Consider the following 17230-nt stretch of genomic DNA (forward strand, 5'->3'; position numbering starts at 1 on the left):
GCGCGAGTTTGGGGTGGCTTTGGTCTCTATTTCTTCGCCACTCCTGCGATTCTTACTCCGGGGAGTTGAATCCCGTCCTCTGTCCTCAGCCCCCACCTTCTCAAACGTTGTCCAAACCTGCCACGTTAAAAGTGCGCGACTTCTCCCGGGCCTGCAGAAGGAGCTCCTGCAGCCCGGCATTCCTCGGATTCCAGCGCTGTGACGTCCCCGGGACCGCACGCCTCCAGCTCCCGAGCTCTGGATCCACGTTTCCGCGCTCCCCGCGCGCGCTCTCGGCCGCATTCCTCCCGCCCTCGGACGCGCGCCCGGAGCTCTCTCCGCCTCCCGGCCCCCAGTGCAGCCGAGCCGGGCCCGGGGGTGGGGGAACCGCGGCCGCAGGCGCCTGCTCCGTCCCCTCCCACTCGCACGGCCCCTTCCTCCCTCCTCTCCCGGCTGCTCGCGTTTCCTGCCGCTCGGGCTCTCCCGGCCCTTAAAAGTTCTTCCCAACTTTTCCTCCCCGACTGGGTGCTGCAGGCACAGGCGGGGGGCAGGTTGCTGTGCTCCTGCCCGCTTAGCTGCCTACCTCCGGGCTTAAGTCCTCGGGGAGCCGCAGACGCACAGTGACCGCTGGCGGTCCTTCTCCTCCCACTTTAGCCATCCTCCCCGGCCTCCTGGTCTCGTCCCCTCTCGGGCGGGACAGCCCCGGGTTTAGGTGGCTTTTCTGTACTCCTGCTCTGTGCGCCCCTGCGCCGACTCTTGCGCCCGGATCGCGGCGGAACTCTCCCTCCCCTTTCGCCTCCCCCGGCTTGTTCCCTTCGCCCCTCCTCCGCCAGCCACTGGAATCAATTCCTTGGGGAATTGGGGCTCCGCCGCCGCGGCGGAGGGACAGCCTTTCCGTGCGGGACTGCAGGGCTCCAACCGGGCCATGTAAGCAGGTAAGCGCTGTCTGGGGCGGAGGAGTCGGGCTGTAGGTTGGGGACCGCCTGGGTGTCCCGGGCGCCCTGCGGATGACTTGGGCAAAGGCTGGCAAAGCCAATTGGTATCTGAGGCGGCTCGGGACGCCGCGAGGGCAGCTGGGGCGCGAGGTGTCCGGGCCGCAGGAGTTTGCCGGGGCGGTGGGAGCCGCCCTCTGTGGGGCGCACAGCTGGTCTGGGGAGTTAGGTGGAAGGTGAGAGCTGTCTGCCCTGCTCGTGGTTAAACCCACACCCTCGCCCCCTCCTCTTCAATCCCTTCGGCTTTTTTGGGTTTGAGAGAGGGCCTCGGAAAGGTATCTGGGGATACCCAGGGGCTGGGGAGAGGAGGAGGAAAGACAAGGACAGTGCTGCCTCTCCAGCGGGATAGGAACGCGGCTCCCCACCCTCTGCTGCCCGGCAAAGGGGCAAGATCTTGGGAGGGAGAGGATTTTTCATGCCTTCCTACTAGGCCCTAGACGTGCCACCAAGATCCTGGGCTTCTTGGCCCCTACTTGGGTGATCAGGCTGGCTCAAAACTTGTGGCCACACAATTTCAGAACAGGTCTCCACCTCAAACTTTCTAACTTGTGTGTATTGACAACTTCTGAGGGCGGTGCTAATACACTCCCTCCTCTTTCTCCCTGGCATGACCCCTAAGTCTGGATTTTGAATACATGCCAGTGGGGCTCCCACCTTTTTGGACTAGCAGAGAGGTACTCTGACACTACCTCCATTTCCCTTTCCCTTCTGTTCCTGTCACCCCCACCCACAATTTAAGGGGATTGTGCGGTTTTCAGGAACTGGCTGGTGAGGAATCTCCAGATTGCAGGCTGCATATGTGGTTCCAGGGTTTCCACCAATGTGCTAATTTAAAGTGCGTTAGTTCACTCATTCATTCAACAAACCTAGCATTAAACTTCTCCTCTAGGCTAGGAACAAGGGATAAAAGATGCTATAACCAGATCTCACTGCAGCCTCGTGGAGGAAAGGAAACATTCTTGAAAATCCAATGGGGAATTGCAGTGCTGTGAGAAGTGCAAGGGAAAGCTTGCTCCTGGAAGTGAGAGGGTGACGTGTGCGCCCAGCTCACCTGGAGGACACAGGTAGCGGAAACAGCTTGTGCAAAGTGAAAGTCACCCAAAAACACGTACCAAATGAATGAGCCTGTCTGGAGGCCTGAGTGGGATTCATGGGCAGTGTGGCAGGGAGTGCCTTTAAGGAAAAAATATATCAGAAATTAAAGTGGAAGCATGTTACCCATGACAGGAACCAAGTCTCCTCCAGAGGAACCAGGGCTCTCCTTTTGGACACACCTCAGAGGTGATGCTGTTTCGCCTGTGCTATGAGCAGCAATTGTGAGACCAACTAAATGGTAGTTGGCACCAATTGGCCCATGCTGGGTTTCATTAAATGGTGCTGATCCTCTTTGCAAGAGCAGCCTGACTGTCATACGGTATTGATGATTATGCCACATCACAGACCCTTGTATGAAAGTTACCTGATGGCATGAAAAGTTTGCTGATGGCATGAAAAGTTTGTGCCACAGCAACGGTAGCCTTGATGCCTGGAGCTCAACAGCATGGTGCTCTTTCCCCAATCTGAATGGAAGACCATGCTGAGTGGGATGAGTTTATGCACCTGTCTCTATTTGTGAGAATGTGTGCTGCTTTCAAAAGTCATTATTGCTGCAGCACAGTTGTAAGGACTGCATTTCCTTGCTCTGAAACTTTATAAAAACTGAGGCTCTTCTGTCTGGTTGCTGTGGAGCCTGATGGTCCAGGATTCAGCCGATCCTTCCGAGAAAAGCTCCCTCTGGTGCTGTAGCATTCTCTGCATGGTTTGCCTTTCAAGGGTGCCTTTCCAGTGAGCTGGAGTGGCGTTGCAGTATTATTCATAGTGGCTGAGTCCTGGCCCAGGTGGCAGAGGGCCAGCTTTCAGTGACCTCAGGCCAGTACACGGGAGTGGGCAGAGCACACTGACTTCCTACAGTCTTGGGTGTTTATCCAAGCTCCTCCACAACACCTTCTCTTGTCTCAAGAATGGCCCCTTGGTGGGAGTTTGCCCGAAGGTCCAGGACCTGCATGAGAGAAATGGCTGGAGAAAAGCTTTCTTGCTAATCCCAGGTACCTTCCAGGCTTCTGTCCCTGGCTTACACACATAGTTACTAGAAACACTTCATTATTTGGGTTCGTGCATTCTGTGTCGCATGGCCAGCTGTAATGGAAAGAACAGTTAAGGCTATTTTAATGTGGAAGAAATGAAAGAATTCAGAGAACAATCAGATTTTTTTTAGGAGAGTTCTTACTTGCCCCGAATGGATGGGCCAGGGGTCAAGAGCTATGATGATTTTTTCCCCAGCACTTTCCAGCCTTATTAAGGACTTACGTGTGTTTTTTTTTGCTCATAAAATGGGGAGCAAACATAAGCCCTTTGATTGCACATTGTAGCCTACCTGCGATTCATATTTCCATTCTTTTTCACGTTCTATCCCACATTTGAACTTTTTTGCATAGTCACCAAGTGCTGTGTATCTTTTTTATTTTTAAATTAATTTTTAGAGAGGGGGAAGGGAGGGAAAAGGAGACAGAGAGGAACATCAATGTGTGGTTGCCTCTATGTGCCCCCAGCTGGGTACCTGGCCTATAGCTCAGCCATGTGCCCTGACTGGGAATCGAACCAGCAACCCTTTGGTTCACAGGCCAGTACTCAGTCCACTGAGCCACACCAGCCAGGGCCATTTTTTGAACTCACACTAAGCCTTAGAGCAGTGCTATGCACTTTGTAAGAGATAACTCGGGGGGTAGGGGGAAGATACGATGAAACAATCAGCCAATTAAAGTATTGCTGCTTGCACCGATTAAAAAAGAACAAGGGAAAACAAACAAGTTTTGGTAAGAAGGAGGTTAAGGTTAGTGTCTAAAATAAGACTGGGGTTCCCCCTCATGACTTGATTTACCCTTCCCCTGTCTGAGACCCGTGGAGGGCTTAGTGCGTGTCCCAAGGGTGTTTGTGTGGCCAGTTTTGCAGCTTTCTCGGCTCTCCGGGTGCTGGAGCAGGGAGCCAGGGGGAGGAATTCAAAACAGAGCTGGGTGGAATTCCAGCTCTGCCATCTTTTCACTGCGTGATGTTGGATGGACTTTGCCGCCCTTCAAGAATCTCAAATTCAACCTCAGTCTCTTTGCATCTACATGATGGGACCTTCGGTTTCCGACTTGGCAGAACATTTGTGGAGAATGCGGCGTGACGCTCCATGTGCCCCGCCTAACACAGTGCCTCACCCCGAGTAGGTAGGTGTTGGGTCAAGGATGGCTATTTATATGTTCGAGGAGTTCTGTGTGGCCATGAATGTGCCCTTTGTGTCATTTTTTCCCCCAGCAGCCTGAGTTCACATGTGTGCCAACATACACATAAAGCTTTGTCTTTGGCCTTTTTTTTTTTTTTTGGTCTATTGGCTCAGAGCAAGCGTGTTGGCTGGCAGCTGCCATGTGGCCCCTCCTGTAGGAGGGGGATGACAGTTGCAAGACTTGGCAGTAGGGGAGCTTGAGGAAGCAAAGCCACTTAGAGAAGGGCTGAGAAAAGGGTCCTTTCCCCTGTGTACTACTTACTATAGCAAGGGGCCCGGTATTTCTGATGTTGAAATCCAGCTAAGGAATGTTCGAATGAATCTGCCCGCCCTTGGCAAGAAGGCACAAGCTTCCCCAACGAATGTCTTTGCAATCTGAGTTCCTTCTTTGAAGCCCAAATGTGGAGTCGGCTTCAACACCTCTGCTGGAATGCCAGCCTCGGTCCGTGAGCTTTCAAGTTGCCTTTCATCTGAGAAGCCTAAACTACTTGACAAACATCAGCTCCTTGATCTTCATATCACCCTCCCAGGAGGAGGGAGTGTTAGAAGAAAGAACAAGCCAGAAAACATCAGTGGGGCAGGTGTGTGGTGTGTGCTCCTGAAGCAGAGTGGATGGTCACGGCCCGGCGGCCCGGCACCGGTTGCCCTGCGTGTGGTTTGCACGCAGGCCGGGAGGTCAGCGGGAGAAAGCGCAGGGAAATGCAGGTCTGGCTGGGAGTTTCGCCACAGGAAGGGAGAGGAAACCCACGTTGCCCGGACCGGCCATGCCTCTGCCATACACTGCATGCATGCTGATTATGAAAATAAATAATCTCTGACTTATTTATAATTCTGAATGAGAGGATATGATGCAATACTTGGGGATAAGAATTGCAGTCGCCAAAGATAAAAGCTAATGGCGACGAGAGGTACCTTTTTGCAGCAAGAGGGTGGTTGCGCGTCTAAGTTGGATTATAAATGGCACATTAACATTGTTTTAATTTCCTTTCCCTTTTTCCTGTTGGCTCTATATTCCCTGGCTTGGTTTTGTCTTGCTCTCCCGTCACGCTTTTGTTTGACGTGCTTCATGGTCCTTGCTATCAGAAAAAAACATATTGTGGCCGTGCTGAGATCGATCTTGTGTGTCAAGCTGGATACGTGGCAGATTTAGCTTGGTTCCTTAGGGAGAGAAATTAGGCTTATAATTAGCTTGACCCAGAGGCCTGCTGCATATCCTGTAACTCTAGGCGGCCACCCCATAAGCGCTTGATGTTGGTCAGCAGGGAGGGGATGGGAGAAAATGAGAGGGGGCTGGACTGGTGCCGTAACATCCTCTCGGAAGCAGAGTGTCCTCCTCACACTCGGGATTTTTGAGACTTTCAGTAGCGAGCTCACTGCATCCCCAAAGTGGGCAGCTTTCCTGGGTGTGCCACTGACCGACTTCATCTGGTTTGCCTCCCGAGTTTTTCGCTCCCAGGGAAGAGTCACTCATTGTTAAAAATTAGCAAGAGTTCCTAATGTTTACTTAAGTTCGCTAAAATGTTTACTTAATTTCCTAAAGCCTTTGGAAATCCGTCTTCTGGGAGTTCTTTCTTTCTTTCACACCCCATGCCCCTCAAGGAATTGGGGCATTAGCTACAGGCCACAGAGCTCAAGAGCCGCTGATCTAACAGGCACCTGGCTACCACCCAGGGTGCCCTTCCCCGGTGCCCAGCCCTGCTTCTGATGCAGTAGGTCTGGGGTGGGGCTCAGATTTTGGAACTCGGTGATGCTAATACTGTGGGTCCTTGACCTACTGTACTTGGAGAATCCTGGAGCTAAGGATCCTTGTTCTGGTTCTTCCAGTCCTGTCCTCAGGCTTGGTACGGTGGTCACTTCAGGTTTTCGCTGCATTGGTTTGACTCATTCTGTCCCTGGTTTTTCAGAGCTCCAGAGAGGCTGGAGTCACTTAATGGCCACTTATCCCTCCCCAGGCCCGCCTCGGAAGGCCTGAATTAGATGTTTCCATTTTAGTGGAACTGCTTGGCTGTCATCTCCGAGGCAGAGCCCTCTGCTTGGTTCCAGCTAGCTCGGTTCAGCTGGTACTTCCATCCCTCTGGGTATCGGATTTATATGCCAGACTCTCTACCAGCCTCCAGTTGAATTCACTCATTTGTTTCTTGCCACAAACGCTGCTGCTTCCGCCTCGGTCAGCGATACTGCCCCCTGTCGGATGACCTGCTGAAGCCAGGACCGCTGGCCCGCCTTCCTTTGCACCCGCAGTCTCTGTGCTCCAACACCAGTAACAAACCCGTCCATCCTGTGAGTTTTTGTCTCTAACATGCCTTTGGTTTGCTCCGGGCCCTCCATCCCCACTGCCTCCTGGGATGGTTCAAGAGTTTAAAGGCTGTGTTTTCATACATTCTTCATGTACTTTTTCCAATAGATTTTAAAAAACACACATCTGTTTTTTATATTATGTAAATGCTTCTTTTGCTTCTTATTCCTTGTGTGATAAGGCTTCCTTACCCCTGACGACCTTCCCATTCTTATCTGCTTCCCTTTCTCCCCCACCTCCCCTCCACCCCCTTAACATTTGGAGGTGTTTAATTCCCATCTCCTTTGTTACATGCATTCCCGTTCAGGGTGCCACCCAGGGTGCCGCCCAGGGTGCCGCCCAGGGTGCCTGCTCCTCCTTGCTGCAGTTCAGCTGAGGGGCCATCTTTCCTGACACCCCTTCCCACCGCCAGTTAGCACTCCTTTCTTTGTGGTCCCGTAGCACTTTGCAGTTGATCTATCTTGGTGAGTTTTCTCCTGCCACATATGTTTGCCTCCCTGTCTCCTCCGGTATGTCACAAGTGTCAGAAGCGTCTCCCTAAAGTATTTACGTCTCGCTTGGTTCAGAATCAGAATCTCCACCCTGTAAGGAGGGAGGTTGGTTCCAGTAGCCATGTCTTCAGGTTATGGGTGCCGACTCTACCCCAGTGTGCCCAGCACTTGAGATGATTTTGTTAAATCTCTCAACAACCCTGCGGAGTAGGTCGTATGATTGTCGCTATATCGCAGCGAATGAAATGGAGTTGATTTTTTTTAACAAAGTGTTTGTAGATCAATGAACGAATGCATTTCTGAAATGCTGACCTGAGGGTCTAGAGCCCAGCCTGGTCTGGAATTTCTTATTGATTCCCTAATAGGATGTTGTTCAGTGCCCTCATGAAAATGACATCATGTTAATGACTGTCTGTGAATTTTAAAAATTAAACAGATGTTGTTGCTGTTTGCTATACACATCTTATTCATTGGAGGAGATGAGTTACATCCCTAGGCTGACACTCTAGTGGTTTTGCTTTACTTGGATACTCGTAAAGATGTGATCATTGCTGCCCTGACTTTTCAAACCCAGGAAACCCTGCAGCTCAAGGGAGGGTGTGTCACTGTCGCAGATGAGTTAGTAAGCAGGGACATTTAGGGTTGAAGCATGAAGCAAAATTGCTTTTGCAGGGTTAGTTATATTAGAATATGCTTCACTTCCCATCTCTGCATTACTTTATACTGTATATTAAAGAGGAGAATGCTGAAATACCCAGTGTTCAACCTCTGGGTTACCAGTTTGTAAGTGGGGGAGAGAGGCCCTCCATGACTCCGGGCCCCTGCAGGCTTGCGGGTCTGCCCTTCCCCAGCTAGAACTGATCAGCAGCACTAATATCAATGATATTATCAACACATCCCAAGATGGGCTTTCTCCACTTTTTTAGTTCTCAAGTAAAAGGGATTAAGTCAGATTTCCTGGGCACGAGAGTGAATTTGGTGTGAGTTACCTGTGTACGTTGTATGCACTGCAGCCTGATAAGTAAGGTTTTCCACAATAATCCCCGGGAGGTCCTCTGCTTTCTGTAGACTGACGTCCCGTCATTCCCCAGGGGTCTGCCAAGCTGCAGCTGCTCCCTGAACAGGCCCAGTAATTCCCCTCCTGCGCCGATGCTCCTGCCTTGCCCAGGGACCCCGGCACGCAGCATTGCCTATCCGAGTGTCCCTGGAAGCCCGCTGTCAGTGCCACTTCTCTGGGTGCCGTGCCTGACCTCGCTCCCTGGCCAGGCCCTTCGGCCACTTGCTCTTGGCATTTTCCCCGATGTGCTCTGTGAGCTGGCTAACGTGGCTCATGCCCCTCCTCAGCCTCTCAGCCACTGGGAGCTGCCACCTGCCTCGCTGCTGTCCCCACCTCTCCAACCCCTGCAGACTCTCCCTTCTCGCTGCTGCTCCCCTGTCACTGCTCATTCAAGTCTGTCTCCTCCTTGCCCTGGGAATGCCTGCCAAGGCCGAGGCTGCCTCTTCTCCCCGTATTACAACAGCCCTTCCGTGAAGACAGCTATGTCAATGTCTTTTTGTCACCTGTCCCACTGCCGTCTCTTGTCCCATGGCTGCCAGTGTGGGGACCAGACCCCCCCCCCCCCACACACACACTACGGGCTCTTGATTTAAACAGGCTGATATTTTCACTCTCCCGTGTGGAATCTTTCTCGCCACTTTACATTGTTTAGAGATACATATGTTTGTAGTAAAAGGTATAAGGAATGTCAGAAGGATAAACGCCAGATACAGGGAGTGGGGTGTGGAGGAGGTGAGGACAGAGATGCGGTATTTTACTTCCTAAGCTGGGGGGTGGGGGCATGTATGTTTACTGTCTTCTCCCATAGGTCTCTCACAGGTTGAAAATATTTAGTTTTAATATCTTTAATCCTCCCTTGAGGACATTTTTCCATTGCTTTTAAAGAGAGAGGAAGGGAGATAGAGAAACATTGATGCCAGAGAGAAGCATCGATTGGCTGCCTGCTGTAGGTGTCTTGACTGGGAATCGAACCTGCAACCTTTTGGTTATGGGATGACACTCCAACCAACTGAGCCATACCAGCTCAAAAAAGTTTAATTTTAGAAACACACCGCATTGCCCGCTGTTAAGTGCAGACTCCCCAGCAGCATTCAAGGCTCTGCCTGCGCAGCTCTTGTTCCCCCCTGGCCTGACGCGGAGCCCTGGCTGGCCTCCCTTGGCTCTCCGCTGCCCTTCTCCAAACATTTCTCACGGTTGGAACCTGTGGTTTTGACTCATGCTGTTACTGTTCCTTTTCCCTTGAATTCCTTTGCACATCTAGTCACATAATAATCTCCTCTTCTGTTCTTCAACGTCTACTATGATTTTTACGTCTTCTCAGATGTTTTGTCTGACGTTCCCTTTTATCCTTAGGGAGAGTTCATTGTCACCTGATCTGTCTTTGTATGGAAGTTTACCCACTTCACTGTGATATACTCCGCATTGTATTATTGTTGTTTGTTCATCTGTCTCCCTGAAGTCTTTGCGGGCGTGTGTCATGTTGTCTTTACCTTTGGGTTCTTGGCACGCGCTGCCCAGTAGATATTCGATAGATAAGTGAGGACTTGTCGAGCAGTAGACGTGAGATTAATGCTTTTAATGGAAATAGTATTTTTCAAGGTGCGTCCAGAAGCACTTCAAAGCACCTTGTAGGGAATATCTCTTGGGCTCAGTATCTGAAAGGTAGACTGTCCATTGAGTAGGCTTACACGTGGATTTTCTAGTTCAAACCCATGGCTTGGTGTAGAAATGATTTCCCCTGCTTTTCCCAATGACCTTGTGGTGGTGGTGACGGTTGGGATCTGGGGTGTGTTCTGTTTTTCAGCATCCCTCCCCCACGCCCATCGCCATGCAGGGTGTGGACGGTGTCCCCGGCTGTGTGTGAGTCTAGGCTTGCACGGAGACCTGGGCTGGGACGCGGTCCCACTGGTCGTGAGGGCGACTCCTGCCATCAACCCTGCCCCCTCTGGGCTGGAGAAGCAGCATGTCCCTTTGGACGAGAGGCAGCAGAGTTTGTTTCTGTGGCAGACGTGTCCCACGACAGAGCTGTAGTGGCCGTCATGAAGGAGGACTGTGCTGTATTAGGTTTAGGAAGGGTGTGCTAGCCTGTCACCAGGGTCAGCGGTGACAGCTCAAGCCGGCAATTAGGTCTCATTAAAGACTCCAGCAGGCAATTAGCGTTCGCTTCTGCCAATGAAATCCGATGATCTATATTCAGCATATTCTTTTCCACTATGCATTTTGTAAAATGTGCTTTAGATGATGAAGGCGCACGGTTTTTTTTTTTTTTAGACATACACAAGTCTCCAAATTATCTCTTGAAAAATCAGGCTGTCGGAGTCCCTCCGTTTAGACCTGTGTGTTATACTCACTCACATTCGGGGTGATTGTGCTGTTTAAAAATCTGTACATTTTTAGAAGATCATATAAATTCTTTTATCCAAAGGTAAAAAAATTGTTATGGAATATCGTATAATTAGGAGATTTATGAAGGGGAACAAGTGTGACTAATGTGAAAAGAATGAAAACTCCAAAACAATGAAGTGACACCTACCGGTCTTAATTATAATCTTTAGAAAATTACTGTTTACTTAAGAGGCATCTAAAAATAAAGGCTGGGAAGGATGGTTTGTGTGGTGTTTCTGCCGGGCGGCTGTTTTGTTCCTTTTTTTCAAAATGAAGGTTATTCCCCGAGGGCCAGGTTAGGTGCGAGTGGGTATTTGATGCCCGTTCGTCCTTGCAAATAAGTTCGGGTGTTTTAGCTTTCCCTGTGAGTGTGAAGTGACCATTACACTTAGTCATTTAAGGAAAACCCTTCCTCCTTCCTTTGCTGACGGCCAGTCCTTTCTCCTCCCTCCTGTCTCCCTCTCTCCCTCTCTCTAGAATAACCCGACTTCGTTTGGGGGATTCCAATAGGTGAATTGCCGTGTCTGTCTTCACAGTTGGTGCTGGGGATGGTTAGTGCACGCACACGGGTCCAGACACCCCGTGCAAGGGACGACTGTTTCCGGGGGTAACTAGGGCTGTCTCCTCATTTTTGGATCCTCGATTTGCATTATTATTTCCCTCATTTGTTGACTGATAAAATGGTAATAATGACTGAGCAGTTTGAAGTCCATGTATGTGAGCGTATTAAAGACTTCAAGGAATCTTCTAGGAAAACAAAGCATGGCAAAGCGGAACTCATTTTATTAAGGACCTATTTTTTTAAATTTGATTTTATGGAGCACGTATCATCTCAAGAGACATTAATATCATGTAGCATACTTTCTAGAAAAAAGCTTGGCTTAGAAGGTTCCTGTAATAGAGATGTTAAACATTTTAAGTCTTCATTAGCATACCAGACTAACTTTAAAAAAATTAATTGGACTTTTGGGAGGGGCAGCACAGAACAAGAGCAAAATATCTGGCATTTATTCACAAAACCAACTTTGAGGGAAAGTTTCAGGGACAGTGAACACTGAGCCTGATGTCACATATTTATAATACAGTGAAGGCTAACATTCAGATTAAATGGGAGGCGCTGGGAGAACTGCATCCTCCAAAGAAAGATCCAGGTAAACTCACCAGCCCATCTTCTCAAGGCCAGAGGCTGTGGTTCATACATACACGACTGAAAAATCTTGGTTCTCCAAATCCTGGCAATCGGCGCTCCTCCGCCCTTACTTACCGTACTGCCAAGAGGAAAGCAAGCAGGCGAAGGAGGTATAAATCACTGAGGGCTCAGAAACACCACTGCAATTATTTTATTAATAGCTGCTACTGTTTAAGTTGTTTTGTGTAACTGGGCATTTAACAAAGGCACCGTGGCTGCAATGTGAACGCTTTTTTTTTTCCTCCAGCCTCTTTATTTTCCCCAGCTCATTCGCTCTGTATTTCCTTCATCGATTTTCCCTGCTCCCATTTCTGACCTTTCACAAAGCAGAGCTTCCTGTCTGGAAACCTCTTTTCCTCTACAACCTTTATACTCAGAGCAATCTTAGGAAAGACGTGTTATTTTTATCTGTAGTTCTATCCTTGAGGAATATGGATATTACAGGGGTTGTTTGCTCAAGTCTCACAGGTGGTAAATGGAGGAAGCGGGATTGGAGTCCGTTTTCTCTGAGCTCACCGCTCAAGTTCATCAGGCCCACGACATGCGGCCCAGAAGTCCACCCAGACCAGGGGCATCCGTTCTTTTTCTTTTACCTTTCCTTTCATCCAGCCTCATCAGTTTGTTTACTTAATGCATTTTGATGTTTTTGAAGGTGGGATTGTGTTTCTGTGGTCATAATCGTTAGGAGACTAACCTACTAAGGTACCCACTGATCATGTGACCATCTGGCATTTGCGATGTAACAAGTTTGAGTGGAGACATGTTGTGTCAAATACACCCCAGACTTTGCAGACTTAGTACAAAAAAAAAGGAATTGTAAAATATCTCATTGTGATTTTTAAAATTGATGACGTTGAAATAATATTTTGGATATAGTACGTTAAATAAAATCTATTTCTTAAAATTAATTTCTTAGCTGTTCTGTTTTGCTTTTTAAATGTGAGTCCTGGGAAAATTAATATCACCAGCTTGGCTTGCATTTGCGGTCCACATTGTATATTTTTTGGACAGCACTGTAGTAGATGGTTATCAAACTGTTCCTTGAGAGCTCTGGTCCCTGAGTGATGATGCCTCATGGGACGGGGGGCAGGGTGGGACACAGGGGTAAAGAAAAATTGTAAATTGTTATTGGTGATGGTGAGTAGCAGGCTCGATGATGACATCTTAGATGACCAGCCAAGAGAGACTGATACTAGCTGGCCTGTATTTACTACTTACCATGTGCTGTACTTTGTCAAGCACTTTAAGTGGATTATCTTTTTGATCCTTACAGCAACTCTGAGCAGTAAGCACTCTTGCAGGCTTACTTTATAGATGAGAAAATGAGGGCTTAGGACGGCTGAGGCAGGCACGAGACCCTACAGCCGGCAACCACTGGTTCACTCTGTAACACCGTTGGCAAGCAAACGCTAGTCAGTGCTGGCCCTGAGAGCCGGATCTGGGCGTGGGCTCTGAGCTGCTGCGCCGGTAGCCGTTCTGGGCCGCTGCCTCTCCGAGGGGAGAGGGAAAGCGGCACCTGGAGTGCAGCGGCCGCAGTCCTGTGTTCACGCAGCGTCTGAAGGGCGTGCATTCTTCTCCCCAGCACCGGCAGACACCAGCTTCAAATTAGGGAGTATCGTACAATAACGGATGCTCCTAACAAGGATGGCAAGTTATTAAAAATGATTAAATTGCAATTACATGGATGACGTATTGCAGAATTGTACCCCTGAAAGTTGTATGACCGATGTGACTTTCAATAAGTTTAATTAAAAAGACATTAACTATATATCAGAAAAAAAAGCATGATGAAATTATGCTTGATATACTACTTCCTTTGCTAATTCAAGTTTACCTGAAATGGGGAGATATTTATCAGAAATTGATTTTAGGGACGCTAAGCCCGCTTCAGAGCCAGCTCCATTTGTCCGTGTGTGATTCTTGAATCATACAAACGCAGTGGAATTTTCAGCACGGTTCATAAAGATCAATGCACAGGTAACACATCTTTCTTTTCAGATAGCTGATATTCTGTTAGAGCGTGCTTTGATGACTAGAAAGTCAGTTATCCCAACAAATAACTCTGGCTTTTTTTCCCCCTACAGTTCCTTTCCTTATGATCTGCCAAAAGAATCAAATTCATGCATTCAAATTCATGCATGCATCAATTATGATGCATGAATTTGCACTAAATTCATGCGTTCAAAGGCTGAATACTGACTTGCACTAGATTCACTGCTTGGCGTGTTTGCTAATCCTTCCATCATTTAGAGCAGAAGTGTGTTGAATAGAATCATTTCAGTTATGATTATGATATGGATAGAATTATTGAAAACTACATTTGTCAAAAAGTAGCATTTAAGTGGGAGTCAAAGATTATGTGAGTAAATACCTCACTGACAAAAAGAAGTAATTATAAACTATTAATGTCATTCTAAGTTAATTAATTTTGCTTGCCTCATTTTATACAGATGCCACTGGTATCTGCCTATTAATTCTACTTTTTCACAATATCTTTTCTTGGATCAGCTACTCTGTAACTTGCTGTATGTCGATGACCGTTGTATTCATTTTTGCTTTGGTAACAAAAAGGGTTTCACCGTCTTGGTAGCTTACGTCAATGAACACGTATTCTGTGCCTGTGTTCTGCGAGCTCTGTGGCTGGGCTGTAGCTCTTGGCGGCTCACTGGACTCCACTCGGCTCCACGTGTCCTCTCGTTTGGAAACGAGGCGAGAGAGAGGATAGCCCATGTCCAGCCTTGATGCTCCGATGGCTGAGGGCAGGGATGTAGTGAGAAGCGTGCAATCTCATTTAAAGCTGCTTCATGGAGGTGGCAAATAAGCCGTCTGCCCACATCTCATCGGCCAAAGTAGACCGCCAGCCAAGCCAAAACAGCACTGCGTCGGGGCCTGCACTCACCCCACGGGATTCCCAGACAACCCACGGGGATGTGGGTGGGGTCTGTGGTGGGAAGGGAGTCAGGGGTTGGGACAACCCCATCGTTTCTGCTTTCGTTGACTTCGGTCTTCCCTTGTGGTTTAGTATTTGCATTGTTTCTAATTTTAACACTTATAAATAGCATTGCTCTAAATGTTGGTGAACAAATTACATGTATTTACTTGGAGAGTATTTCTGGGGATATGGTTTCCAAAGTTGGCTTTCTGGGTCAAAGGGCATGAATTGCTTGTAGATCTTATTACACAGGGCCAGATTGCTCTCTCCAAAGACTGTATCAGTTTATGGTACCATCATCAATATTTAAGTATACAACCTTCCTCGTATCCTACTGGTGCTGGGTTTTGCAATGTTCATTTTATTAGTTTCATCATTGTTTACAGCTTAATTTTTGTCATTATTAATGATGGTATTTTAAAAGAAAAACTATTAGAACAAATTATATTGGTTTTCATCTATTAGTGAATAAAACAACGGCCACCTATAATTTTCTTTTGGATTGTAAAAGTCTTTGTAAAATGACCCATTTTCATCCTCTCTTTGTTTTCTTGGTCCCATGTTTTTCTCAGTATGACATTTCCTAAACATGTATTTATCCTGACTTTAAAACAAAGCAGTGAAAAAAGTGAAAACAAAAGATATACTTGATTTGAGGTCCTAGAACTTTTATCTGAATCAAATTAGAGGAATTATTGCTAGGGCCTTGGGTCGGTGTCTGAACCTATTCAGACATTGCCCTCTTGTGTGCATAACTTCAGATGTCTTCATTCCATGGTTTTCAGACTCACCGATGGCCGTATGGTTTACCTAGCAGAAAATACCAACTGAAACTTAAGAACCAGTCTTCCCTACCGTTTTCCCCCTGAAAGTGTAAACTAAAACTTTTTATTACCAAGTGTATCCTCTCCCTTGGTTTACTTTACAGAGTGTCATGTTACCTGGTACCACACTCGTCTGTGGCTTCTGCTTAGAAATAGTGGTGTCTAGACATACCCAGAGTGTCCGTGGTTCTGTTTCCCCGTGAGGCTTTGAGACTTCGCTGCTAAGGCAGAAACGCCGGCAGGGGAGAGAAGAGAAATCTTCAGGCCTGTGGGCAAGAATAGACTCCGTGTGTGTGAGTGTGTGTGTGTGTGTGTGTGTGTGTGTGTGTGTGTTGGGAAGGGAAGTGGTGCTGGCCTTAGGGAATGACTTTGGATTTTGCAACTACCCATGGGGTGCAAAAGCCTCCTACCTCACTTAGCGGAGCAATGTCAAAAATCCTCGGAACTGAGAAATGCACTCTGTGCTTTAAGGCACAGACTGGTGAAGCCTGTAAGAGACATTACAGCTCCGTGGGGAGCAAGTCCAAGTGTGTGAGGAGCAAGTTGGTGCGTGAACCAGACATCCGTGTGTGAACCAGAGTTTATTAGAGCAGTAGTAGTTGCCGATTGCAAAATGTTAGGAAGTGTATTAGTAGTGTGTATATTAAGACTCCTGTTAGTGTTGAAGAATTACGACCTTGGATAGATTTGCCATGAAAATCTTTGGATTTTTGTTCCTGAAGTGATTTCTTATTTCAGTTTAACCTCATTTTGTATAAGTCTTCTTAGGATTTGTTGCAGATTTCTTGTGGAAGATGAAAACCCACTGTTTATGAAGTTTTGTAACAGGTACATTTTGGGGAAACTGGATTCTGAGGCTCTAAGCAAGTGAGAATGAGGACTCTTCACGTTAACGTAGGAGAAACCAAGCAAGGACAGGACAGGAGCTTTTAGAGCGCAGTGCATTCAAATATGGTGCTTGTTTGTATTGAGTCGTTACAGATTTTGGTTGAATTTATAATAAGAAGGTGACTACTGAACTCTTCTTGAAGGCTATCCTGCTCGTTGTGAATGTTTTCTGAGACTGTTGAGAGTTTCAAAGACAAAAGAAGTGCTTGTGGTATGTTTCACTTATCTGACCTCTGTATTTCCGGACCTTTTGGGTCTGGGGTGGGTGGTCCCTGCGCAGCGTTGCCCCCGTGTCCCCTTGTCCACTCCCCTGGGCTGCCGAGTTTCTTTTCCGCTTTCCTGCCGGTGTTGTGCGTTGGCCCGCCGGTGGAATCACTTGTGCGGTGCGGTGGTCTGAATGTGCTCCACCCCAAATTCAGATGTTGAAATCCTGACCACCAAAGGTGAAGGTATTAGGAGGTGTGTGTGTCATTGGGGAGACGATTAGGTCACGAGGGCAGAGCCCTTGTGGATGGGGCTAGCGCTTTTATAAAAGAGACCCTAGCCCCGCGGAGCGCCCTACCACCTTCTGCTGTGCCAGGGTACAACTCAAAGTCTGCCACCCGGAAAGGGGTCCTCACCTGTGTTGGAACCTTGGTCTTAGACTTCCAGCCACCAGAACCATAAGCAATGAATTTCTGTTGTTTATCCACCTCCCAGTCTGTGGTGTTTGGTTACAGCTGCCCATATGGACTAAGACACAGCCTAACCTGATGGGTCGTTGTCAGGCAAAAAGTTATACTTGTGACTACTAGACTGTTCCAACAGTGTACCTGCATCCATCTGTCTGTTTCACTAACGTTGACTTTTAAATGTAACCAATAGCTTTTTAGATATAGGACAGGTTCTTATAA

General features: G+C 48.0%; 1 protein-coding gene across 2 annotated transcripts in view; it reads left to right on the top strand.

Moving 5' to 3' along the window:
• The first annotated feature begins 347 nt into the window (after positions 1 to 347).
• PTPN14 (protein tyrosine phosphatase non-receptor type 14) overlaps positions 348 to 17230 on the top strand; it is a 154697-nt gene continuing 137814 nt past the window's right edge. Inside the window, exons 1-2 of one of the 2 annotated variants that reach the window (XM_045838313.1) lie at positions 348 to 914; positions 4152 to 4219. The gene's annotated coding sequence lies outside the window, so the exon portion shown is untranslated. The remainder of the gene's footprint in view (positions 915 to 4151; positions 4220 to 17230) is intronic. The other variant, XM_045838311.1, reaches the window with a different exon arrangement.

Source organism: Phyllostomus hastatus, unplaced genomic scaffold (assembly GCF_019186645.2).
Source record: "Phyllostomus hastatus isolate PE091 unplaced genomic scaffold, TTU_PhHast_1.1 phas_contig_283, whole genome shotgun sequence".
Classification (NCBI taxonomy): Eukaryota; Metazoa; Chordata; class Mammalia; order Chiroptera; family Phyllostomidae; genus Phyllostomus; species Phyllostomus hastatus.